The sequence below is a fragment of the Camelus bactrianus genome, chromosome 7, assembly GCF_048773025.1.
Source record: "Camelus bactrianus isolate YW-2024 breed Bactrian camel chromosome 7, ASM4877302v1, whole genome shotgun sequence".
Lineage (NCBI taxonomy): Eukaryota > Metazoa > Chordata > Mammalia > Artiodactyla > Camelidae > Camelus > Camelus bactrianus.
In genome coordinates, this window is record NC_133545.1 from 85,462,262 (window position 1) to 85,489,239 (window position 26,978).

Below are 26,978 nucleotides of genomic sequence, written 5' to 3' on the forward strand. Positions count from 1 at the left end.
CCTAATACTGGTCAGAATGGCCTTCATTAAAAAGTTTACAAACAACAAATGCTCGAGAGAGTGTGGAAAAAAAAGGACCCTCCTACACTGTTGGTCGGAATGTAAATTGGTACAGCCACTATGGAATACAGTATGGAGGTTCCTTAAAAAACTAAAAATAGAGTTGCTATATGATCCAGCAGTCCCACTCCTGGGCATGTATCTGGAGGAAACTCTAATACAAAAAGATACATGCATCCCGATGTTCAGAGTAGCACTACTTACAATAGCCAAGACATGGAAATAACCTAAATGTTCACTGACAGATGACTGGATAAAGAAGATTACACACACACACACACACACACACACACACACACACACACACGCATCAGAGTTAGTTATATTTTATGTTTTATTTGAAGCAACACAATGGAATATTACTCAGCCATAAAAAAGATGAAATAATGCCATTTGCAGCAACAGGGTGGACCTAGAGATTATCGTACCAAGTGAAGAGAGTCAGAAAGAGAAAGACAAATACCATATGATATTACTCACATGTGGAATATAAAGTATGATACAAATGAACTTATTTACAAAGCAGAAACAGACTCATAGACAAAACAAATTTATGGTTACCAAAGGGGAAAAGGGGTAGGGGAAGGATAAATTAGGAGTTTGGGATTTAACAGATATAAACTACTACATATAAAATAAACAACAAAGTCCTACAGTATAGCACAGGGAGCTATATTCAATATCCTGTAATAAACCATAGTGGAAAATAATATAAAAAATATATATATATACACACACACATATGTATGTGTATATAACTAAATAACTTTGCTGTATACCAGAAACTAACACAACATTGTAAATCAACAATAATTCAAGAAAATTTTTTGTTTTAGAGTTGTCATTGCTTTTTATGAACAAAATTTTCTCCATAATTTTAATACATGATATTGAATAGGTAGTGAAAATACTAGTAAGATAATAGTAAACTTCTCTTTAAGCTGTCAAATAACAATCAAAATCACTTTTCAATACAAAAAACAAAGTATAAATGACCTATTAATGTTTATATCAACTGCTAAATTCTGTAGATTCTTCATGTTCCCCAGTATTTCCATGCATCCTAGAATAGCAGGTATAATTTTCTATCACATTTCACAGGATGCAAAAAATAAATACATAAATAAATATATAGGATATGTTCAAATAATTAATTTTTCTATTATTTTTCTCATTACTGTAGTTTTTGTTATACTGAAACATTGTGATATATAAATTAAATCATCAGAATATTTCACTTTTCCCGATCTGAATAAATCTTGCCCCAATTAATTTTTAGTAGATGAAGAAAAGCAATCACATTTCTTAAAAACTCCAGTGCAAACCCTAGTATTTCAAAATATTCTCTTCTAGATTCTGTCATTAGTGCCAGTTGTGCTACAGAGAAGTAAAGAATTTGCTACCTATATGTCATATTTTTTACAGCTATTTTATTCTGCTTGCCAGTAACTTTGCCATATAACAGCAGTTTTCACTACGTAGTCCTATGCAATCCATTAAATTTTTAAAGTTGAAAACTTGGCATTGGAAATTATGTCACCTTTAAAACAAAATGTCAGGTTCATTCATGCTGTGGAAAACTATTATAATTCAATTTCTGTAAACTATGTCAGCCTTGCAAATAGTCACTCACCTGTTACATCCTTCCAAGCACTGAAGACTGGTTTTAGAACCTTAATATTCCCTGTGCTTCTGAAGCAGCAGGAGTAGAATAAATTTGCTGGGCTACACCATTTCCATCACTTTCTGCTTCCTTCCAACTTAACCAAGAAGTTAGTTAAAACAGGACAAGTGAAGAGCAAAACCTCTAACTGAGTATCTAAGCACTTTCCCACTTTGTGATTGGCCAAACCATTTACTTGGTAGTGGCCCTATTATTTTTGCTAAAAATATATTTTACAGCAAAATGAGTCAGGTTAAAAATATCTGACTTAACAATATGCTGTCTGTGTGGATTTTCTTTTTATTACTCTTCAGATCCAGAGGCAAGCCAACAGTCACAAACTGGCATAAAATATCAACTTGGCAGAATTGATGCTTCCTGTACACCTGTCAGGAAGGCAATATTTTTTTAAATGATTGGTCCTTTAGAAATATAACATCATCATGCTAATATAAAAACACACCATAGGACAATAAGCATCTTTGATAATTATAGTAACATGATTGCTGCCTCGAGACAAAAAGAAAATAAAAAGAAATAATAGTGAAGCAACTTGAAGCAGATAACACAGCAGGTAACAGGCAATGGTGTCTCTCAGAGCAAAGCATGTCATACTACTTTCATTCTTCAAAAAAATTCTCATGCTCAATTGAAGTATTGGAACAAGAAATAGAAAAACCATGTTCAAATGTTTAAATCTGAGGAAAATAATTTGTGGAGTAAAAATTGCAACAACAAAAGAAAGGAACAATTTTGATGAGTCAAACAATAACACAGTTTTCAAATTGCATAGAATTTTAAGTATCTGCTTCAACTTCCACAATTTAAATATAATAAAATGGAGACACAGGAGGAAGTAAAACCTGTGAGAAAAATCATGGTTGGAAAAAAATGTTTGTTTTTAATTATCTGAAAGATAATTCAATAGAGGTAGTAGGAAGTTAGAGAGTTTTTGGAGGCAACTTGAAACATGTCTTGAACACTATTATTGTTTCATACGTCCAAGAAAAATATAAGTTCATGAAGATAGGGGTTAATGAATGAATTGTGATAACACACCTTGAAGCAGTGGAAATACGTAAGAGTAATAGATATAACAGAATTGCATGCTATAGTCTGTCTTAATGTTTCTTTTTGATAAAAGTAAGAAAACTGAAATGGTGTGTCCCTAAATTTTCAGAAATAATAAGTAATGCTTTAAGAGACATGTCAAATTGTAAAACAGATAAAAAGATAAGCAAAAGAAAATTAAAGCATTAATGAAGTGCAGGTTAAGTGGCATAATATTAAATCAAATGGCAAATTAAAGAACATCATAGGAAAACTAAAAATTAAAACAAAAGATTAGAGGCAGAAGAGAAAAAATATGAATGCATTGATTAATTAATAAAAATTATATACAAAATAATATTTTAAATGTCAGAAAATGATGTCAGTTAATATTATGTTGCATTTTAGTATAATTTAAAGCAACCAGTATTTATTAAGTCTCTACCTCTAGAGCATTGTGCAGATTCCTTGGAGATATAAGATTGCTAAGTACTCAGCTGTTAACCTCTCATATTTCTCTGTAACATGAGGAAGCTATAATATGCATAAATTACTGGATACAAGGCAGATTGTGCTAAGAATTATAATTCTGATACGAATGAAATTTAAGGTTGATGTCAGATAGGAAGAGTTTAATTTCAACTAGAGAGCATCCAGAGAAATGTGTCTGAGGAGGATAGAATTTCAACAAGGTGAAGATGTTTGGTGTATATTTTAAAGTAGGGAATGGGTTTGTTTTGTTTAAAAAAAATTATAATTCACTCCAGGAATAGCATAAATAGAATAAGAAAGCAAAATAAATATCCACACACAAAAACTCTCATGACAAACATATATATGGTAGACGAAGAATACTAAATTCTGTTACACTGAAGTATAAATTGATTAAATTCTATTCTATTAAGAACCACTGGTTCCTCCATAGGATTCACAGGCTTCTGAACCACTAAGAAGTCTATGATCATATATGGAAGCTGTTTCCTCTGGAAACAATGATCAGCCTCAACAGGTTATTATCAGATTTAGACTTGTTTTAACAATGTCAGGAAGTCAAACAGAAGACAGAAATCATCAATGGTCAAAGAAGTATGGTGATCATTTTAATTAGAATTTCCAGATTAGTATATTTGGAAATGTCCAACAGAGGACAAGTGTACTTGGAGAAATTTGGCCAGCAGTAACCAAGTGAAGAATTGCAGAAAATAACATTAGCACCAGAGCTACTGTGTGTGCTGGATATTTGGGGCCGGCTTGATAAAGATTGGGTTGTTTAGGGGAGTAAAACAGAATTTCCCTGTATTAAAAAGTAATTAATGGTCTAAAGTCTGTTATACATGTAAAATCACAAAAACATAAAGTCTTATCATGTAGTCAGATTTAAATATATTTCACAGTGAAAGCCAAAGAAATGCATTTTTTAAAGTTTACTTTATGGAGGCAAAAGATATGTTTACTAGCAACGTCATTTGGCGATTTGTTGGGTGGACTGCTTTGCACACAAAGCTCTGCTTGGTGATGGGGGCTGATTAAGGGAGAGGAAGATAAACAGATGGTGCCTTCTTGGGTCTGGAGTGCCACCCTTTCCCATGGCCCCCATTTTCAAAACACCAGCACAGGGCTCAAATCATGAATCTGCTATGAAACTTTCCTTTTCTTTCTCAAGCTAGCTCATCAGTCTGTCCTGTGACTCCCAGTGCTTTGATCTCCCTTTATAATAGTGTTTATTAAAGTATATTAAAATTATTTGTTCATTTCTTTCCTAGTAGAATGAATTATGAATTCTTTGATGGCATAGAGAGACCATTATTCAACTCTTTCTGATTTTCAAACCCACCATTCTAAACTTAGAGTTAAATAGACTTAGAAAACAGGAGCTCAGCAAAAGCTTACTGAAGTGAAAATGTACCCCCCCAAAAAAATGCCCACAAGGCTTAAAACTTACATTTTCATATTTCAGATAACATCCTAAAAATACTTTCAAAACCAATAAAAAGTAGGAATTAAAAATAGTAGAAATTGGAGATTTCCAATAATATTATAATATTTAAGATAGAAAAATTAATAACATCCTAAATAAGAATTACTCAACCAATGAGACTGTATTAAAATTGATCTTACTCAGCTTTACCTAAATTTTCAAAAATGTTTATATACTGAGTGACATAGATATACATAATAAATGAAAAAGCATATCAAGCAATGCAATATGTTTTGAGATTACAAATAACAAAAAGTATGTAAGTATAAAATAAATTCTCATGTGTACTGGCTAAATGAGGGAGGAGATTCAGAACCAAAAATTAAAATATTAGAAAATAATCTTTTGACGTAGTGAGGTTAATTGTACTTTCTCAATGGAGTATTTGGAAAAAATGTTTTACATGCCATAGTAAGACGTAAAGAAAAGTTGAAACAGTGAAATGTCTCTTCCTAAAAGTTCAGAAAACAGAAAATCAAATAAAAATGGAAGTAGTAAAACTAAAAGTATAATAAAATTGGGGAAAAACATACTATTTATATTCACATTTCATTCCTAGAAAAATAACAGAATACTTAAACTATGGGTTCAACCCAAAATAAAAGAAAATGGTTTAAAAAATAAAATCAGGAATATAAATAATAAAATGATGATGACTTATGTGAACATTATCAAATCATTTGGAGAAATATAACAGAAATGAAAAAAAAAACTGTAATACCAAAACTGAGGCAAAATATGATTAGAAAAAAAACAGAGTATGCAAGAAAATAATTTAAAGAAATAGCTTTTCATACTCCAAATTTCTAAGAACAAAAAGGTGTTTATTAATGAATCCAGAGATAAAATGAACCAAATACTGGCAAATAGAAGACAATCACAGATAAATGGAAGTCCCGACTAAGGTTAAGCAAGGTTTAACCCAAGATTGCAAGTCTGGTCACCATCCAAGGGAAATGATTAATATACCTCATCATTTTAACAGAGAAAACTTGTAATTATATAATTTTTATATAATTAGATACATAAATTCCAGAAAATAATCCATAAAGTTTAATATCTATTCTTTAATTAAAACTTTTAAAAGGTACAATGACCATATTTAAACTTTTTCATAGCAAAGAATATACATTTAAGCAATTCCAATATAGCATTGATTTACAAAACCAATTATTTGGATTTAGGGTGTGATTACTTACTTTATCAAGGAGCCTGCTGATTTACAGAAAAGAGCATCTACTCCCAGGCTTATCTTAAATAGCTTATCTTAAACAGTAATATATAACAAAAGGTAATTTAAAACCTGAATTATCTCATTAAATGTTTAAGAAATGCATCTTCTTTTATGTTAATATGTTATTGAATAAATTGAATTAAATATGCTTTGGCATTTTCAAGTCAATAATACAGTAGTCATTGTTGTAATAGTCATTATTTGTGGCAATGTTTACTTCATAAAGCAGTTTCTCATGCAGATCTATTTGGAATCATGATAATGTTAAATTTATAGAGAATATAAAAGAGAGGAGGAATCTGAGCCTAAAGGAAAGATGGCACTTAAGGTCATCTGGCCAGTATGTAGCTAGTATTAGAATCCATGTTCTATCAGATTAGAGATTGAGAATAATCGTAATAAATGTTCCAAAATTAATTGACTCTCTGATGTACTGAATATTATTTGAAAATACATGCTGAAGGGGCCTCACAATGAAAAATTATTTCTGGTAGCAGTGGTAATTTTATCAGGGCTCAGTCATTCTTTGGGTTCTTATTGTGATGCTAATGGAAGTAGTGATATTTTGAGCTAAGGGACTTGAGTACAGACCATTCAAGGAAAAGCAGTTGGGTTATAAATTCAAAATGAAAGTAGCAAAGGTGACTCATATTTTTATGCACTGAATACAGATATAGTATTTTAATATATTCTCTTATTTCCTAGAAAACATTGGGTATCCAAATAAGCGTGGCCACCATTAACGGAGTTAGAAACATTTGAAGTGTTTAACAACTGAAAGATTAGGGCAGTAGAGATTGATTTTTCTGAGTACAGGTTGGACCTAAACTACATTAATGAATTCAATTAACCATAATCCAATTCAAGTCTCCAAATATGTATTGAGCGCCTATTCTGTTTATAAGGTACTTATGAAAGCATGGAGATCCCGTGCTGGAGATTTAAGATTTTTGACATATTCCATTTTACTTGGTAAGAGTCATGAGTTAAGGAAACATGTTTCATTTCTTTTATACTTCTAAGAAATTAATTCACAGAAAGATTTCCAGGAAGTCTGGGCTACTGAAACTAAAGAATATAAGTAGATATGAAATGATACTTTATACACACACTATTTTACTGTGTGTAAAAAATACAGGAAAAAAAATACAGTTTCAGGCAGCAGTAAATATAATTCCTAATAATAGCATCATAGCACCTAAGCTTTCCCCACGGAATATATATATGTATATGTATTTTTTTTTATTCTAACAGCAAACTATAACTTAATGAAGGATTCAACAAAGCATGTCCAAACACTAACATGAGGCCTGTCCCTCTGACAACATAACGAGTCTGACCTTTCTGAATTGTTACCCCTGACTTCCTCTGTTTCCATTGCCTTCCCTTCATCTTGCAGCATGCAAAATAAATTGCTCTGTTCAGAAATACTCACTCCAGAAAAGAAATAACCTTACACATTAGAAAGAATTCAAACTTCATCTCAATCTCTGGAATTTTTGGTCTCCCCTCAAAGTCAATGAAATCCCATTTGGTGTGAAGGAAAGAACAAGGGTTTTGAGTTGTGCAGGCATGGTTTGAACTCAGTTTTCTCCACTTGCTAGCTACTTTCCTCTTTCTAAGTTGCTTCCTCAGATTTAAAAAGGAGCTAAGTCTGTCACTCAAGGTTGAGGTGCTTGCATGAGAGACACTCACAGTCTACAGCAGACAATGAAAAGATGTCTTTTCCTGTCCTGAAGATGAGAAAAGAAGTGAGGAATCAGAAGTAGAAATGCTTAATAACTTATCTGACTGAGGGAAGTGTACTTTAGAGAAGAAAAGAACTATTATAAAAATTGAAATAACAATATAGGAGGCAAAATTCATAAATTATGAATATTTGTGCTTAAATATATAATTCATAAGAATGCATATACTTCTTATTTAAATTGTGTTTATTCACTATCAACAAACTTTTATTGACTGCTTTTAATATGGGGTTTAAGAAATACTTGAAATATTTGTAACACAATTGCTTCTTTTATCAAAACACCCTTCTCAGAACTTGCTGAATAGGCAAAGATCACTTGTTTCAAACCCTGACCCAGTCTAATTTTATCCATTTTCATAGTTTTCGTGAAATCTGGCTGTACATCTTCTAGGTGGTTTCTCTGAGATTCTCTCATATACTAACAATAATCAAGCCAGCCTGAGAGCCTATCCACTGCATTTTACACAAGGAGTCTGTGTTATATGACCCTATCCTTATATGTAAATTCTCAGTAATAATCTGAAAGAAAAAAAGAGTTGGAACTTGAGAATTAAAAACCAAATGAATGGAAAGGCCGTGCAGGTTTGTTTGTTTGCATAATATAGTTTTGAGAAATGTAAAGTGAACCCATTCTTCTTTGTTAAAATGAAGAAAGGAAGGGTATTAGACATGGGTTTTGAGATGTTGATGGAACCAAGTCAACACATCCTGCAAATTATCTCTCATGTATTAGTTTGGAATTTCAATAAATGGCGCAAATGGAGAATGTATTGTGGAGAGTGGTGAAAGTTCACCATGATGTACATAGAAATACCTTCCTTCAGTTGTACCAAATTGAGTAAAACAACTCATGTTACACAAAGCTCTTTTATCTCAAGCTTCTAAATTTTTTTTTGCTGAAGTAATCAGAACAGAGAAGAAAGCAGTTTACATAAACAATGGAAACATTTGGTTTTGATCTTGAAGCTTAGAAATAGGAAAAAAACATTAATATTTGTGTATTCATATAAATATTAAATCTGATTCATACACATTAAATCATTAGATCACAAAGAAATCAGCTTTATGGAATGTGGAAAGGGACAGGGTGATGGCCACTTGAAGTAGGATGTTGGTTCAAATGTTAAAATAACATGAATTATCAAAGTAATTAATGTGAGGGGAATGAGGAAAATGTAAAATACAAGATAAAAATTTGATGAGTGTCTTAATCTTGTAAAGATACATCATTTTACTTCCCTCCTGTGTAGCAAAATTGGCATTAATCCAATGCCAGCATTTCATCAAATATTCAGCATTTCAGTATAATCATTCATAGATCCTTCTATTGCTCTTTTAATCACATATTAAAAAACAATACAAAAGAAAACATAATCTACTTACTGAAACACTGTTTCCCTAACACACATCTCCAAAAAAGACAAAGATATGAAGTTAAAAACTATGACAAAATCTGTTATATTTATATTTAGTTATTTCTTTTACTCTTTGCATGTGTTGACCTTGATAAGTTAGCTCAAGGTTTATTTCATGTGAATCACTAAATGAAGGAGCAGAGATTTGAATTTAAATTTGAAAGTATTTAACAAGCCAGTGAGGAGTTCTGAGGCAGGAACTAACATGGAAAAAAGAATGGGTAAGGAGCACAATTTGCTGATTATAAACTATTATATAACTGTACAAACACTGTTATAGAAGTACATGTGGGATCTTCATTAATACTGGATAAACTACTTTATATCAGTTGGCTGTAGACATGGGAGTCAATAAATATTTTAATTGAAAATTAAGGGCAAATTACATGAGATTAGATCACAAAATGATGCATTTCATTGGAAAGTTTCAAACAATATCTGTAGGACGTTAATACTTACCTATGATAGGATAAAGATTTAATATAGAGAATCTGTAAATAAACTAAATTGATATTTCATGATAAAAGAATCACATTGAGAGAGCTAAACAATTGCATGCTTTTCTTTGGTTTTATGTTCACAGAAATCCTCCTTCAAAATGAAGTCTATCTTCTCTTACAGTAGTGACTAGATACTCGTCTTTATATTTTCAAAGTTTAGGTAAGGGCATGACACACACTTTCCCTCAAATAAATGATTGATGGCTGAAGGAATGTGTGGATGACTCTCAGAACTGAAATGTAAGCCACTGTTTTTTTCTTCTGTGGAAACGAAATCTACCGACCACTGTATGTTTCATAACTCCTAACCTAAACTTGTCAATCTCATAGTAGTCAATTCAAAATAATACTGTTCTAATAAAAGGCGTAATAAACCAAACTTGACTTAACAGAGAGAAAATGATAGAAACAATTAAATATTTACATGAAATAGCACAAGATGTAACCTAATATGTCTAACATCTTTCTATTTATTTTGAGGCCTTCGAGTATTTTGCTTTTGAAAGAATTTTATAATTAGAATGTAGTCTTTCTAAGATGGTGAGATTTCAATAATCTATGCAATGAAGTGAGCTTCAAAATATTGAAAAATGGCTGATTGCTAAGGACTTAAACATTGATAATATTTAAAAATTAGGTTCAAAATGTAATTTCTGATTTTCATCTATTAATATATTAATGAACACTGCCAAGCTAACACAGATATTAAAGATTTCCTAGCACTTTGCTAGAAAATTGATTTTAAGGGTTTCTGTTTGACCTCCTTTAAAAAGATTTAACAGATAAAAGGGCACTCAAGTACTAGTAAAATTTATAGATGAAAGATTTTTTTTTTAAAGCCATGAAAAGAGCATTGAATATGAATTCAATACAGGTAATCATGGGCCTGTCAGCATTTCCATTGCAAACTTCATTTAGTAGAGTTTATGATCTCCATCATCTTCTAAACTATTAAGCTAGAAGTTGGCGCACAAATTAACAGCCTGGATGCAAATTTGTTTACACAAAATATTTGAATCAGTTCAGCTGTTTTGATTTAGGCATCAGCCAAAAAACCTTAACTCAGAGTTTCTCCATATATGTGAACACTGAGTAAATATTTTTTCTAGACTACTTAGTTCAGTCAGTTAGAGCACAGAGCCAAGAAATTCAGGGTACTGCATTTCATCTCCAGGAGATTCAGTTATATTTATTCTGCCTGTTCTCCTAACTTTGATCCGTTATCTCGCAAATGCAGCTTTTAGCAATGCAGAGCTCAATATTAGAACATACAGATAGATCAGCATAAATTCATTATCAACATTTGGGGGAAATTCAAACTACAAACCTCCAATAACAGGTTCAGAAGAGTCATATCTGCATATAAAAATACAGTTTCAACATTGAAAACAAAACCATTCCTAAAAATTACAAATTACCTGAAGTTAAAGTCTTTTCACAGTATGTTATTTTGCTTTCATAGACTAATAACAAAGTAGACTTATTTTCACTTCTCTATATTAAAATTCTCATAACTAAATACAGTTTAAAATTGTATTTTATTGACTCAGTTGATCAGCCCCAGATATTATAAAAGAAAAGAAAATTAAAAACATTTTTTCTTCATGTTTTTCACATCAGACAACCCTCATTGTGTAAACAAACAAGGAAAGAAAAAAATATGTCCCCGTAGAAAACTAAAATAGACATTTGAGAAATTAGAATAACATCAAACAATAAAACACAGCTGATAATTTTATTAAGTAGCTATGAATAAATAAACAAGTGGCTAATGGGAATGTGAACAAGCGCAACAAAAAGGCATTTTAATTCTCAGTCCTTTTCCCTTTTCCCTCACCAAGATTATGAAAATAAAACATCAAGTCAACTTGTGATTTAAAATTTCAATAAACTAAAATAAATCAGTACAATTATAGGATCAATTTTAAAATGGAGAACTTGGCTAACATTTAGTCAGTTTTCAACACTAAATGAAACTGTGGAATGTATAATTGTAGGAAATGGACTTTGAGATGTATTAGAGGTATACATTTATCCCTGACTTTTGGCAACCTTGGAGAGATCTACATCTAGCTGTTATAGGAGGCAAGACTATTTAAAATAAGCCATCCCATAACAAAATGTCCAATGTAATAAGCATATTCTATAACTAATACATACGGTCATTATTAGAATATTTGAGCTTTAACATTGAAAATAAGAGTTAAGATAGCTCTAAAAATATACCCACAAAAAAGTTTTAATAATGCAAATAGAAAAGGCAGGTTCATTTTTGGGAATCTGAAGTTCAGAAAAGATGAAAGTACGATAGTACTTCTGGTTGCATATGAAAATACATTTTATCGTATTAAAAAGAAAATGAAATGCTAATTTTGAGGACTTAAATATAATTTAATGCATCTTTTTTTTTCTTTTGTAGACAATGATATATGGGGACAATGCCCCCATTTAATTTTTAGTTAATCTTTAGATTGCATGGTAAGTTTCTTATTTACCAATATTACTACACTCATGCATCTATGTCTTCAGAAAGTATTGTTTTGAGTCTGGTCAGGATTTGTGGATAAGGACCGTTGTCTCTATTCTCAAGGAGCTTTACTCCCATAAACCAGTTAGGATTAAATAGAGGCTCATAACGCAGTACCCAAGAGAAACATGCACTGAGCAGAGAATTGAAAGACTATTTTGCACTCTCTTACTTGGCAAGTCTCTTCGTCTCTCTGAACCACCTCTTCTTTACGTGAAGATGCACAGCTACAGCTGTACTTTTAACTAAGGTGGAAAGAAGTATGGGAGGGAGTAGACCAAGTGGATGAAGCTGAAATATGAATGCTTTTTAAAAGGCAGCTTCCCTTGCCCCCACAAATAAATCTAATGTACATTCTCTGACTAATAGACACTAGACAAATATGTTACAAGGGCTTTCCTATTCTTAAAATTCTGTAGAAGCAAATGGAAGATTAAAGTACCAAACATAACAAATTTATTTGCCAAGGTTTATAATACAACTGGTAAATGATTTTTATACCAGCGTGTTATTTCATATGTGAAGTTCATAAATTCATCTGCAGTCATACATTTTAAATTTTCCTCAGGAGCAGTGGTTTAGAATCTAAGGGTTATAAGTTTTGATTCTGTTGTTTTGCCCTTATTGCACTAAATAGTTTTATATCTTATAGAGACATATTTAACTTATGTATTATTGTGCATTTACTTCACTTACTATTGCTCATATAACTGAAAAATATTGTTCATATCTATCTTACAGAATCATTAAGAGAATAAAGTTCGGCAAGTTAAGTAAAAGATGTTGAAAATTTTAAAGCTGAGAAGTTATGTATTATTGTAGCCATAAGGTATCTATATACACACACATATATACTGCACAAGAATATTAATTTTAGGCTCTCTTTTAAATACATTCTCAAGATCTCAGTTTTTCTCTTAAAAATGAAGAGTTTTAATTAGTAGCTTAGTCATTTATAGTTTTAGCTTTTGATGAGTCTATGAACTAATGAATCTATTATCATTTCAGATTTCACCCAAATACTAGCTAACCATATGATCCTGGAAAGTCACTGCACCTCTCTGGCCCCAGGAAATGTGGATAATTTATAAATGGAGATAAGAATCTGTACATAAGAGATAACAGCTATCTTACAAGATGCTTGTTAGAATTCAAAGCAAGAAAATGAGAGAGAGAACCATTGTCTGAGATAACACACTCTGTACAGAACTCCCCACTGCTCATATTTTATACAGTAAATGCGCGTGCCTATTTTGGTACCACTTCCCCAAATGTAATAATGTCTTACATCCTGTCTATATATGAAGCACCTCTGAGCAGCCTGGAGTCAGCCTTGCATAATGCACTTGTATAATGGAAAACTATAGCATAACTGTTGCTTTTTCAATGTTATTTAGGATTTTAAAAATTCACTTTGCAGAGTCTATTTCCATTTATAAATTTCCTTTTAAAGTGCTATCCAACCGTATTTTTTAAATTGTCATAGTTAAAAAGAAAACCTCACTATTACTTTAAACTATATAATCATAAATATTCCTCTAAAATTTGCTAACATAAAGCAAAGGAAGGAAGGACTTTATAATCTTGAACATTACAAACTCAGCTTTGAAGAGAATCATTCATTACATTTTATGTATTTCAATCACTTTCTAAACTTTTAAACACTTCAAGTTTAGCAGCATTCATTATTTTGGAAATTTTACTGCCACCTTGGGGTGAGTGATTGGAGCCAATGAACGTTGCTGGCAGCATTCCCGCCTCATGGACACCGAGAGCCTTTCCAGTAGTAATTAACCGCGGGAGAGGGTGCGAGCTCCGCTCTTCCAGAAGAGCTCTGTGGCAAGAGTAATACCCAGAGCACAAGGAAAAGTAGATCCTTCTCGAAGTCCGGGGTCCTACGAGAAGCCCTGAAAGCAGCTCTGGCACAGGGTGGGAGAGGCTGCCCACAGGCTCCCTCCAGCTGTGCCCCGAGGTCGGGTGCCTTCTGTACCTTCCCTGCACGATTTGTGCACTCCCCCGGGAGCTCCGGAGAAGCAGCGTGGGAAAGCACCCCGCGGGTGTCTGTTTACGTGGGCGGGACATTTAAGCACGACTTGGAGATTCACAGTTTCTATCTGATTGAAACCTAAAACAGACGCTGCAGCTGCAGGCTGCGTTTCAGAAACCTCAGCTTGCTTCAGTGTGTGTGCGTGTGTGTGTTTCAGCCTGAAATAGGTATGCGTCAAGTCTAAGCATCCCCTGCCCTGCCTCTCCCCACCCCCCAATTTGCTGCCCTCTATGGCCTTTTATTTCAGATGGTGACAGTGGAGATAAAATGCCCAGATAGGGCTGCGTCTCTTTTCAACCCCACTGGAGTTGTTCAGGCCTACTACTGAAAGCCACTTTGGCTTCTACTCTGAGGCGTTTCCTCCCATTGAGCCTTTTTGTCATTGCTGTCGCAGGCAGAGGTGAAATGGTGGAGGGATGAAAAATGTGGACAGAAGGTGGAATTCTCGGGCCTGAGCTGTTCACCTGGAAAAGCGCGTACCTCCAACTTCCTGAACCCCAGCACTAGTCTGGATTAGGACCTGCAGAGCCCTTAGAAGGACTCCCCATCCTGAGCTTCCCCGTGGGCCTGAAAGACCGGAACAAAAACAGTGTGGAAGACAAAAGAGTTCATAGACGTCGGGGGAAGCAATATTGGAGCCATTGCAGCAATTTCAGTTTTAGGAAAAGTCTTGAGCCTCAGGTGAAATTAAAACAAAATAAGGAGAAAGGGAAAGAGAAGAAGAAACAACTATCAACATTGGCACCACTGGTTGACCAGGAGCAGGTCTATAGCAAAGAGCCTCTGTAAGTTTGCGTCTCAGAATTTGAGGACAGCGCTCCAAGTTGTAAAATATAGGAGGTGCCTTTCAAGTGGCAAATAAGTGGCAATGAAGAACCTTATTTACCATTAAAAAATTTTAGTGGTCTGTAGAAAATTGATTTTGGACGGGATCAAAGCAGAGTGTGAAATACTCCTTCTTCCCAATGTCCTCGAAACTGGAATATACTCAGGGGACTGATTATCTCTGCCCAAAGTACAGGAGAAGAATCCCATTTCCAGTGCCATTCAAAGCAAACCAACATGCCATTCTTTTCTATCGACGCGTCTTATCGAGAAAATACGGTAGGTGCGGGCAGCCGGGCTGTACTTGCAGGCGGCGCGGCTCGTGTTTGTCAGGCTGGCGTGCTCTCCCTGCTTCGGAGACCCCTTCTCTCCATCTGCCCCCCGAATGTGTTTTGACTCAACAGGTGTCACATGAAAACTCCCACTTAACCCTCGGTCATCTTCTAGCAGGGCCGCCTCAACGATTTTCTTGCCACGAGCTGTTGCTGGCTCCCTGCGCCTCCCCCACGCGGAACGCGCGTCTAGCAGGCAGCCCCAGGGCCATCCATTAACCACCGACTCCCGGAGGTAGGCGAACTAAGCAGAAATGTGAGGCTCCTCACACGTCGAGCCGGCGACGAAAACCCCTTGTAAGCAACTACTCGGCAGTGTAGTTACGCCGTTTAGGACAAGCGTTTTGGCTTAGAGCTGCGCTAAGACTCTAAGGGGAGAAATCAAGCAGGTTGGGATTACGAGGCAGTTGCTGCCACAGAGATCAGGGACGACTTCTTGGCATTTAGGGATATAAATTAAAATTCGAGACATGCCACCCATCACTGGTCCTATTAGAGGAAGAGGTAACCCCTCCAGCTCCCTCCACCCAAAACATGAATTATCATTTCCGCTGAATGCAAATGGGCTCCCTTCTGTGGGGGGACAGCCAGCTGCAAGCTGGACAGTAAACTGTTTCATAGCGATGCGGCCCGATTGCGGTTCAGAGGCACTCCTTTACAAAGGAAGAAGCGTCCAGTTTGCGTTGACAGCGGTGGCGCGCCTGGGCCAAACTCGCTCCCCCTCCACCCGCCAACGCACACACACCGCCCACCCCCGACACACAGACACCCCGGGTTTGAAACTAGCTCCACTGAAAACGACATCCGTCGCGTCGATGTGAGCTGCCGTGAGTATGGGGAGGTGATTGTTCAAAAATGATGGCGTGAGTCATAACACCTCCTGAGTATTCTTTGCAGCAATTAATGGGCAGCAGGGTGCAGGAGAAGTTGTAGAACAGAGCTGGGGATCTATTTTCTCCCCGAGGACAGCTCTCCTTCCAATGATCCTGACTGTCCCTTGCCTTCCTGCTTAGGAATAAATTTTACATCCCACGCATTCCCCTCCCCTCCTTGTCTGTGCATGTGACACTCACTCTCTACCTGTCTGAACGCCGAGACTTGCTGCTGATTTTCTTTTTGGTCGTCAGCTAACGACTTTCCTCCTACCTTCATTCATCCCCAAAGGTGGCTGTTTACACTTCGTGGCATCTCAGAACTTTTAAAAGCCCCCATTTAAACCCAAACCTCTACCACAGGACCTAGGGAAGCTCCCCTATCATTTATCAACACACAAGAGGCCACGTAGAAATAGTTCATATATGCATGCACACATTCATGTTGGGGGGAGGGAGATGCTTGGAAGACCTCTATGTTCTAAAGCATTTAAAATAAGCACATTCTTAACATGCCGGTAACTTTCCTACCTGAAAGGGTTAAAAAGCATTTAAACAAGCGTCTTTAATACAAATATTCCAGCCAAAGCATCTAACCTCACTGGTTTGACTAGAAATCAAGGTAATCCTCACCACCAACAAAGTCTTGCAGAGGAATTCTGCCTGGATATCCACTAGTTAGAGGCTATAGGAACCAACTCACGTATTCAGTTGAGCATACTGCAAGACTATTTATTGAGCACAAGCTCAATCACTGCACTGAACGCCAACTCTGGCAAGCAAAATGCATTTCCTATCTGAGGGGGGAAAAGGAGCTGTGAATCAACCCCTTCTTCAGCATTATCAAGATTATTTTATCGGTGCAAATTGCAAAGTAAGCGACCTCTCTCCAGCGACAAGTCAGCTCACCTCCATCCAAAGCAGAGGGGACCCCTGAAAGCAAACCTACCTTTCACACAAGACACCGTCAATAAAAAGACGAGGTTCCAAAATGTAAATCCACTTTTAATCCCCATTTTCTTCATCAGGAAGAAGTCTAGGCGGCCACATCTAGCGCATTTTCTCGTGCCAGGCTTCGGGGGTTTGGATTCCTTTGCTCGGCTTTCCCCTTTGCGGATCCCTTTCATATTATTCGCGGGCTCCTAATTCCTGCTCCTCGGCTCGGCGCAGGGGAGTTGTTGCTGTTGTTGGTGCGCGGGCACAGCTCGGAGTGAATGGTGTTTCGGGATACCACAGCAACCTTGACGAGGACTCAGCCATCTCTCTCCAACGGGGGCACAAAGTCTCCGCTACTCTGGATTCTGTCTTTTCTTGTGCGTTTTTCCGCTCCACCAAAATCTACCCCAATTCTAGCTCGTTATAGCAACCACCAGACAGCACTAGTGAGCGTCTTAGAGCCCGGCTCCTCTCTTAGACAAACTCCCCACAATATTTGAAATTAAGGGGCTTGATTTTTTTGCCCCCGAATAGATCAATTCTGCCTGTAAAAGAAGCCCAAGAAATATTATATTAGTGAGCTCTCCTTTGCAGCCTGTGAATATAGAAGCACGTTAAAGTAGTATTTTAATCGGAGAATCTGTGTTGCTTTTGGGGAAACCGTGATGATAATGAATCAGACTCCATCGATGCCCACGTCGTTATAAGACGACATGTGTTACTACTGTAGTTGCAGCGTATTTCAGGGAGGCGTCTCACATTTACCATCCTGTGATTTAATAGAAAAATGGGAGATCACAGGGAAAAATTTATTTGCACACGTGTATTTACATATTCAAGTGCCTACATGTAAATGCATAACCAGTTTTTTTTTTTTTTGATTCATTAGGCAAACCGATTTCATCTGTGACCAGGGCGGACGTGAGATGGGGAGGGAGTCAGTCATCTCCCCAAAGAGTTCGCCCTTTCATCCTCCCTACCCCATTTTCAGTTGATGTGTGCCGCAGTTAAACTACTTTATCTGTGGTGCTTATCTGGAACAGACCCATTTGTCTTCATTCTGAATCGTTCCCAAATATTTAAATGGGAGGTTTCTTTCAAAACGGGTAACATACGTATCTATACATCTGGACCTGGCAATGCCACACACCACTCAAGGGTTAATGTCGTACAAGAGAAGAGTTCTCTCGCCATCTACTGGCCATGGCTAAGCCTCCCGCTTCTCTTTCACATCTGTTAAGGTACCCTACTTCCCTCATCCCAAGGTGTAGGGGAGCTTCGTCCGGAGACCAGCGTGTTTTGATTTCCTAATTTTTTTTTTGGCTTGACTTGGCTCAGATCTTACAACTCACAAGTTCTTAGACTAGGTGCCAGATTGGCGATCTAACCTTTTCGGGAATCTGCTACCATCTCAGGAAGGGGAGGGCTGCAGCACTGGTCCTGGAATAGATCTTTTGCAAAGGCTTCTGTCTCCATTTGCATGCTGAATGCTATCAGGGGGATTTGTATTTGTCTACAGGGCTTGGTTCAGAGGACTGCCCAATTTGAGTCTGCAGCTCTCCACATTGCCCACAAACGATGGCTCCCTTCCCATACGCCACATGATTACCTTGATCACCTTTTGTCTCAGGGCTCAACTTGGAGCTGCCCGCTCAGGAGAGCAAGGCTATTGCATCTGGAGGGAATTCTGCTCTGGGAAGTGAGCACAGTGCGAGCGTCTATAGGCTTGTGTGGTGTGTGGGTTCAATCTGCAGGCATAGGAAGGATTCTGAGATCTCCGGGTACGTGGCATTTTGTGTGGGTCTGTGATTCTCCCAGGGAGTGTGTGTGTGTGTGTATACACACACGCAGTATAGTGAAGGGTACGTGTGTGTTTATGGAAATGATGGAGAGTATGATTTTCTACGCATGGGTGTTTTCCCAAGTGTGTTTGTGCAGTATATATGCGTGTGTATGAGAGAGAGAGAGAGAGATTTCTCTCCCGGGTAGGGAGCATTAGCAAGAGGCGAAAGCTGCAGACGCCCAGCTGACCTCATTAAATTCGGAGAGGTACTTTCACATGAGATGTGGCAGAATACTGTTTGTTCTTGCCAGTGCTTTCTTTTATTGTCTGTATATGCAGATTCCAAGGGAGTGGGTGACAAGGTTGGGACTAGACCGAGATTGGGAGGATCAACACTGAAAACGTCATTAGCCTGCTCAGCCACCTTGGTGGCAGCTCTGGCAGTGATTTCAGTCAAGATGTCAGGGTGTGTTGCTGCTGCTGCTGCCCTTTCTCGATCGGACAAGGAGTTAGATGCAAACAGGTCCTTGGACTTAATGAGGACACTCAACAAAGTCCTCCTTACCAAGTGTACAGAGGTTAGTCACCTCAACTGATTTTACTTTTCATTAAAAAAAAACCCCAAAAATATTGGGTGTATGTAATCTATTTGAACACGTGGGTATTTATCCCAGCAGGAGGACTTTACATCCCAAAACTTTATTTCTCATAAGTGAGAAACATTTTGGTAATTATTGTGCAGAAATAAACTTTGACTATGGGACCATCATGACTACTACTAAGATACCAATTTCTAATATTTATTGTCAGACATACTAATCCTATAATCCGATTATCTCTCCCTAAAGGAATCCTGCCTATCATTTCAATGTGAAGTTGTTAAAAGATTTATCTGGTAGCTCGTAATACATCGAACAATAATGTAGTTTCTACTTTCTACAGCTCATAGTAAATCACAAGCTATTTTTTTTACTTGCATCTTCCAGCTTCTGAGACAGGATGGAAAAATCATATTTCACTGATGGGAAAAGCTAAGGCATTGGGGAAATGAAGTGCTTTATCCAAGGTCATCATCAGAAGCCCTGACATTTAGTCCAATACATTTAGTGCTGGGTCACACTCTCGTCTTTCATGCTAAACAGCCTCCTCTTCAAGGGAGCATTTCCAAAGGTATTCTGGAAACATAACATTATCAGCCATAATCCTGAATGAGAAATTCCTCAATTTCTCTTGAAAGAAAAATAGTATCTAAATTTGGGTGGGAGAAATCATTTATCTCAGCTGATCTGTAGGAAAGCAGCACAGGTGTACATAGATTTATTTAAGACTGTTAGAAAAAAAAAGACTGTTAGAAAAAGAAGATTAAAAAATAATGAACATAATAGCAAACATTGAGTGCTTACTGTATGTCTGACATTGTATTATATTTACATGATATATCATATTCAATCTGTTTACAACTTGCTGAGACAAGTACTACAATTAGCCTCATTTTATAGGTGAACAAATTGATACACAAGGAAGTTAACTATCTGCCTTGCCTGAGGTAATATACTTAAGAGGAAATATGAATCTGTGGTGTCTAATTTTTGGGTCAATATGCTTGCCCACTGTACTGTCCTATGCTAGCTCTCAAAGATGCTTGTTTTAAAATAGTCTAGTAACAGAGAAATGATTTTTATAGTAAATGCACCTGGATAATTTTAGATAAGCAGAGATATAAAAAAATTTACAGGTGATCAAATTTTATACACACACACACACACACACACACACACACATATGTGTGTTACATATATGTGCTACACACACACAAAGAAAAACATTTTTTTCTTTTTAAACTTGTCAGTTACTAAAATTCCCCCTCCTTCCTTTCTATCTTTCTTTCTATCTTTCTTTCTTGCTATCTTTCTTGCTTTCTTTCTTTCTTTCTTTCTTTCTTTCTTTCTTTCTTTCTTTCTTTTCTTCTTTCTCCTTGCAATCTACTGATCTGCTCACATACAGGTCAAGGGGAAAAGTGGCTTGGTAAGGATCATCAAGCCAATCACAGTGATGAAGTACCTCAGAGAGTTCTTAACAAGAGTTTAGATCAGAAACATACAGCTTCTTTAAACTGGAAGTACCAGATTCCCATTCCGTTTCAGTGGCTCCCCAAATACCTATGGAATACAATAAAATGTGATCTTAAAATAGGCTTAGTTGTCACTTAAAAGGGAGAAAATAAGCACCATTTCCAAAATTGCTCCATGTTAAACCAGGTCGTTGATATGTATTTGTTCCGTTTTAGCATCACAAGGGCAATATCCCACAGAAAAGTGAACGAAAGAGAATGAGTACACTGAGAAAAAAGCCAACATAAAGACTTGGGAAGAGGTTACATTTAATTTTGAAAAGACTTGTATGTACTTTTGATATTTGTCAACTTATAAAGTGTTTTTCTTAATTCGTGTCACAGATAGACAGATTTACACAAGGATTATTGTTCAAATACACAGTAAAATAAAACGTTGATTTACAAGTAATGAAGCAGGCATTTTCCTATTTGTTCCCAGTTTTTATTTAGAATTTGTTGCCAGGAGAGTAGGAGAAAAAGAAGAATTCATTTTCTCATTTTTCTGTAAATGCCCATTCTTGGGTCCATCTCTCTAACCTCTCCAACTCTTGGGAAATAAAGCATTCAGATTTAAATGTTGAATCTAGAATAATGTAGGAATTCTAAAGCAAATCTATACATTGCCTTGATTTGCAACAGCCCCTGTTTGCTTGAGGAGAAAAGAAAGAGATCTAATATTCATGATAAAGTAACTTTTCTTTAAACAATCTTGTTTAAGAAGATAAATTATCAGGTGGCTAAAATTGTCTGTCCTGCTGTGAATCAGGAAGCACTGTTGAGACTGGAGATGAGCCTCTTGGAAGTGTTACTAAATGTGCTCTCCTAGGCGCTCGTTCCTCTTAGGCCCTGACCCCTCTTTCAGTTTAACAGTGGGGCTTAACAGGCATTTCAGTCTTTTTAAGTTTTACCCACATTAAGAAAGTCAGAAATTGAAGTTTCTATGCCACAGAAGGGTAATAATAGTGTATTTTAAACAGTGAGAGAACAGAAAAGCCTTAAAACTGAAGGCGGATTTGCAGCACATGGACAGACTTGGAGGGCATTATGCTAAGTGAAATATGTCAGACAGAGAAAGCTAAATAATGTATGATATCACTTATATGTGGATGATATGATGTACATATATATGGAACCTAAAAATACAGCAATCTAGTGAATATAACAAAAAAGAAGTAGACTCACAGATATACAGAACAAACTAGTAGCTGCCAGTGAGGAGCAGGGAGGGACAATAAAGGGGTGAGGGAAGTCCACACTATGGGGTGTAAGACAGGCTCAGGGATGTATTGTACAACATGGGAAACACAGTCACTATTTTGTAATAACTGTAAATGGAAAGGAACCATTGAAAGTTGTATAAAAATAAAAACTTTTTTAAAAACTGAAAGCAGTATCTATGGCTGTATCCACACAAACAAACTTATTTCACTTACTTATTTTACCTACTCGGATGCCAAAAAACTTATTTTTGACATGAGCCACATATATAATAAATTTAGAACATTAACATCCCAAGACTTTTAGCTGGTGCCTTCTTAAAAATAGACAACATAATATAAAATACATGATAATTTAGTATGAGCTGTGTGAGCACGTTTCCCTGAAAGAAGAGAACCATGGTAAATAGTTGGGGAGCATGTGGTAATGATGCTAAAAGGAAGGAGACAAAAATGGAAAGAATCTTTAAAGGCTATTCTGTCTGTCCTGAAGTATATTTCACTCTCCTGCTAACCCTGGGCCTTCTATCACTTAACTTGTCTCTGCGTAGAAAAATAGAAATAAAAAGTTAAACAAAAGATAGCTTTGCTAAACAATCAGGATAATCCAGGTCTCTTCTTTTCATAAGTAATAAAGTTGTTTTGCTGACATGATCTGAATAAATCTCAATTCCCAGTGTGGCAGATCTTCTTATCATCATTTCTTTAATATAGTTACGTGGTATCAGCCTCAGATGCACTTGAGGATACATAAATATTTAGAGAACACAAATCAAATGCGTGGATTTCAAAAGATACCAAATCTGTCAACATTACTATCAAAATGCAACGCATATTTGATTTCATGCCCTGAAGTTATCTGCCAATAAACTCATTTTTTCTACTTTTTTTTTTATCATCTACTAATCTGCTAATCTTTTTTATCAACTGCTAATCTTCAAAATAGGTTATAATATCTTGAGATAAATGCATATGTTCAAATATTCAGAGTTCAGGAAAATTACTATGCATTTTATTTTGCAATTTGCTAGTCTATCATAGATTAGGTAACATGTGTGAGACCTTCTTTACATTTTCTTTCATTTTTCTGGTTAAAATATCAGTTTTATGAAGTTTTGCTGAGAAATCTAAACTTAAAAATAAACAATTCTACAACTGAAAGTGAATTCTGGAAAGGTGCAAGCTTTAAATTGTATTTGATCACAATCCCACATGCCCCAACCAAGCAGAACACGGCCTACAGGTAGAAGGCGAGTACATGTCTCCTGTGCTTGGACTTTCCTTCTACAAGATGGTGAAGTGATTTTGTTGGTGATAAAGCAGAATTTATTAACTGTTTAAACTTCTGAAATGATCACTAACAACTCTGTTACTTCCTTGGTTTTTCAAATTTATCTAAATTTAACAAATGTTGAAATATTTCTCAGAATAAAAAGTACAGTAAGCCAAAAAATATAAACGTCCTTTCTTCGGGGGAAGCTAACAGTGACCTTGACTTAGAAGGATCATTTTGGCCACCAAAGGAAATGAAATCAATGCAGCTGATTTGGTCTGGTTACACATAATCCAATTTGGATTATAAGTACTAATAGCTGCCCCATCTGGACAGGGATCAATTTCATTTTTACTCTTTGTGTAGCAAGTATCATTTTCACCTCTGTGTTCATTTATTTAAGAAATCATTTTGAGCTCCTATTACAAGGAAACGAAATCAAGATCTACACAGTATTCTGAAGGAGCTTTCAATGTAATAGAAGGGATAGAATATACTCTTAAGTAACAATAGTGAATGTCAATAGTATAACCATTTTAAGAGATATGCCTGTAAAACACCAAGATGGTGGGAGATTATTTGTATTTGGGGGTAATGGAGAAAACTTCAAGGTAGAGGTATACATTTGAGCCATTCTAGAATCATCTGGGGATGTTTGGCAGAAAAATATCTTGGTGGAGAGGTTATTTTCCAGAAATATTTTAAGTAAAGCTAGAAACTCTATAAGCATATTTAGGATTTGATCAGTTTGTTTCAGACATGGCAGATGAGGCCAGAGAAGTAAAATTAGCCAGGGAGAAGTGGGGGTTGGGAGACAATAAGTGTTCCTGGCAAATATTTTCTACACTTTCTCTCTCTTTAGTAGACCCTAATGATTGGTCAACTCAAGTAAATTTCCAGGGGCACATTTTTAAAACAACTCAATCAATGGATTGTTTCACTGAATACACAAATCAATTTGTTTTGGTATTTCGTATGCAGTGGTTTATAAACAGAATCAATTTAACCTTTTAAGTTGATTGAAGTCATCAGGCATTTATTATTAACATAGTAAATAAGGTTTAATAATCATTAAATAATATATTATTTAATATTAATATAGCATATAGTAAATAAAATATATACTATATAATATTAGTGTTAATAAATACATAGTATAAATCAGTAGATAGATGTGGAATTTTTCGTCTTTGTTTATTTATAGTAACACTGAACAAATACTGTATTTGCAAATATGAAGAGAATTTACCTCATTACCCAGAATATGAATACCAATCTGAATTTTGGGAGATTTCACATGTCTAAAATGGACAATGAATCTAGAGCATGAAAATCAAAAAATTGACTTTCAGTGACCTGGTTTTTGATGTCTGGTAAATTGGCTTTTTTCCTATACAACTGATCCTTGAACAACCCAAGTCTGGGTCCACTTGTATGTGGATTTTTTTCAGTACCATTTTTTCTGTACCATTCTCAGTTGGTTGAATCCAAGGATTCAGAACCTCTTGTGCAGAGGGAGGGCTGACTGTAAAGTTATAGGCAGATTTTCAGCTGCCAGGCGGGTGGCCGCCCCTAAACCCTGTGTTGTTCAAGGGTCAACTGTATTTCTATCTGGAAGAAAAAAAATGACCCTGAAACAAGTTCCCTCAGGTCACAAGAATAAAAGAACAAGGCAGTGGATATAAATTTAGAATTCATCATTGAAGAGGTGACATTTATTTATTCATATCAAAGTAATTTAATTTTATGCACCCATTATGTGCCAGACCTTAATAGAGGTGGCGTGTAGTAAGTGTTAATAAATGTTTCTTTGTGTAAAAGAATAGATGAATTACTTACCTTGATGATAATGCCTCCTAAATAGATATATTTCATGTTTTCTTTCCTTAGTAAGATGAGAGGGTATTTGTCAAGATCAACAAATGATTAATGAATAAATTAATGAGTAACACTATCCTTATTCTCAAGGGGCCAAAGTCATGAAAATGGGTGAACTTTATGAAAGTTAAGATAGAAAGAAATGCTCAAGTGTAAGAGCTTTATTGGAAATAGCCAAGGAAAGAGAAAGAAGAACCAGTGAAGAACACAAGAGAATATCAGGACAAAGGAGGGAAAGAGACCATGAAGTGCGTCAGTTACCTAAAGGCACCATAAAAAATGGAGCTCTTCTAGCTCCACTCTAAATGGTCCAAATCAGAAGCTCTGCTGCTGTGGCCCCAGGAGCGTGTGTTGCTAAGCTCACACTAGTAATTCTGCACATTCCTAATATCTTGAAAAACAGAGGAGAAGTTTCAAAGGAAAGGTGGAAAAATTATCTAAAAATATAAGCACTAAAAAATCTGAAAAACATGAAGTGTACCACACATGTGAGAAAATCCTTCTGATGTTCCTATTTTTAGCATAAAAAGATACCGACGTAAGCATACACCAGGGATGGTGGAACAGAAAGCCGTAAGCCTGGATTCTTGATGGCTATGTTCAGCAGCTAAATCGATCATACCATCACCTACTTCTGAACTTCTGTTATGAGAATAACTCCCTATTCATTACAATAAAGTAAGTAGGGTAAAAATGTATATTCTTGTTTACAGTGCATTGACTTTGTAATAAGGGGTAAAGAATGAATGCTTAAGAATAATAACAGTTATTGAGCATTTACTACACACCAAGTGTTCTGTTCAGAGTTTTGTATAAACAACTCACCAAAACCTCACGATAACCTCCTATTAGTGGGAAAATACATGAGTTACTCGTGGAGGTGAAGGATAACAAAGGTAGTAAATATATGTTTCATAGATCATGAAAGGATAGGAAAATAGATGTGGGAAACTTGCTAATTCTCAGGTACATCTGGCATTTCTCCTGCCCATCTTTTGCATTAATTTATATCTTATATCTGTTTTGTGGCACAAGTCAAATCCACATCCTCCTTTAGGAAATCTTCCTTAACAACATTTAAATAACATCTTTCCCTTTTTTTGACTCTCTGGAATTTAGATTTAGAGCCATGACCCTATGACCTAGATTATACATTTGGTGGTAGAAAAAAATGCCTTAGACCTAGAAGAGTACAGGATGTTAAATAATTCCTGTGAAATGATGACATTTAACCGTTTTACATTTTTCACCTATAAAAATTTTCCATTATGTGACTTGAAAATTCTTAATTTAGGTTTACCTGTAATCATCTTCATTTAAGTCAGCAAATGTAGTTAATTGGTTACTAATAGATAACAGTTCTTGTGGTTTTCAGCTAAGTTATGTTTCTCTTCACATCTCTCTCTGGTGATCCAGGTTAAGGGAAATTTGAGAACATACGTAACTACTTCTTATGAAGCATTAAATATTTTTCTTCTTTTGCCTCCCTACACAAGTCAGTTCTCTTCAGCTTCCTGCAGTGATT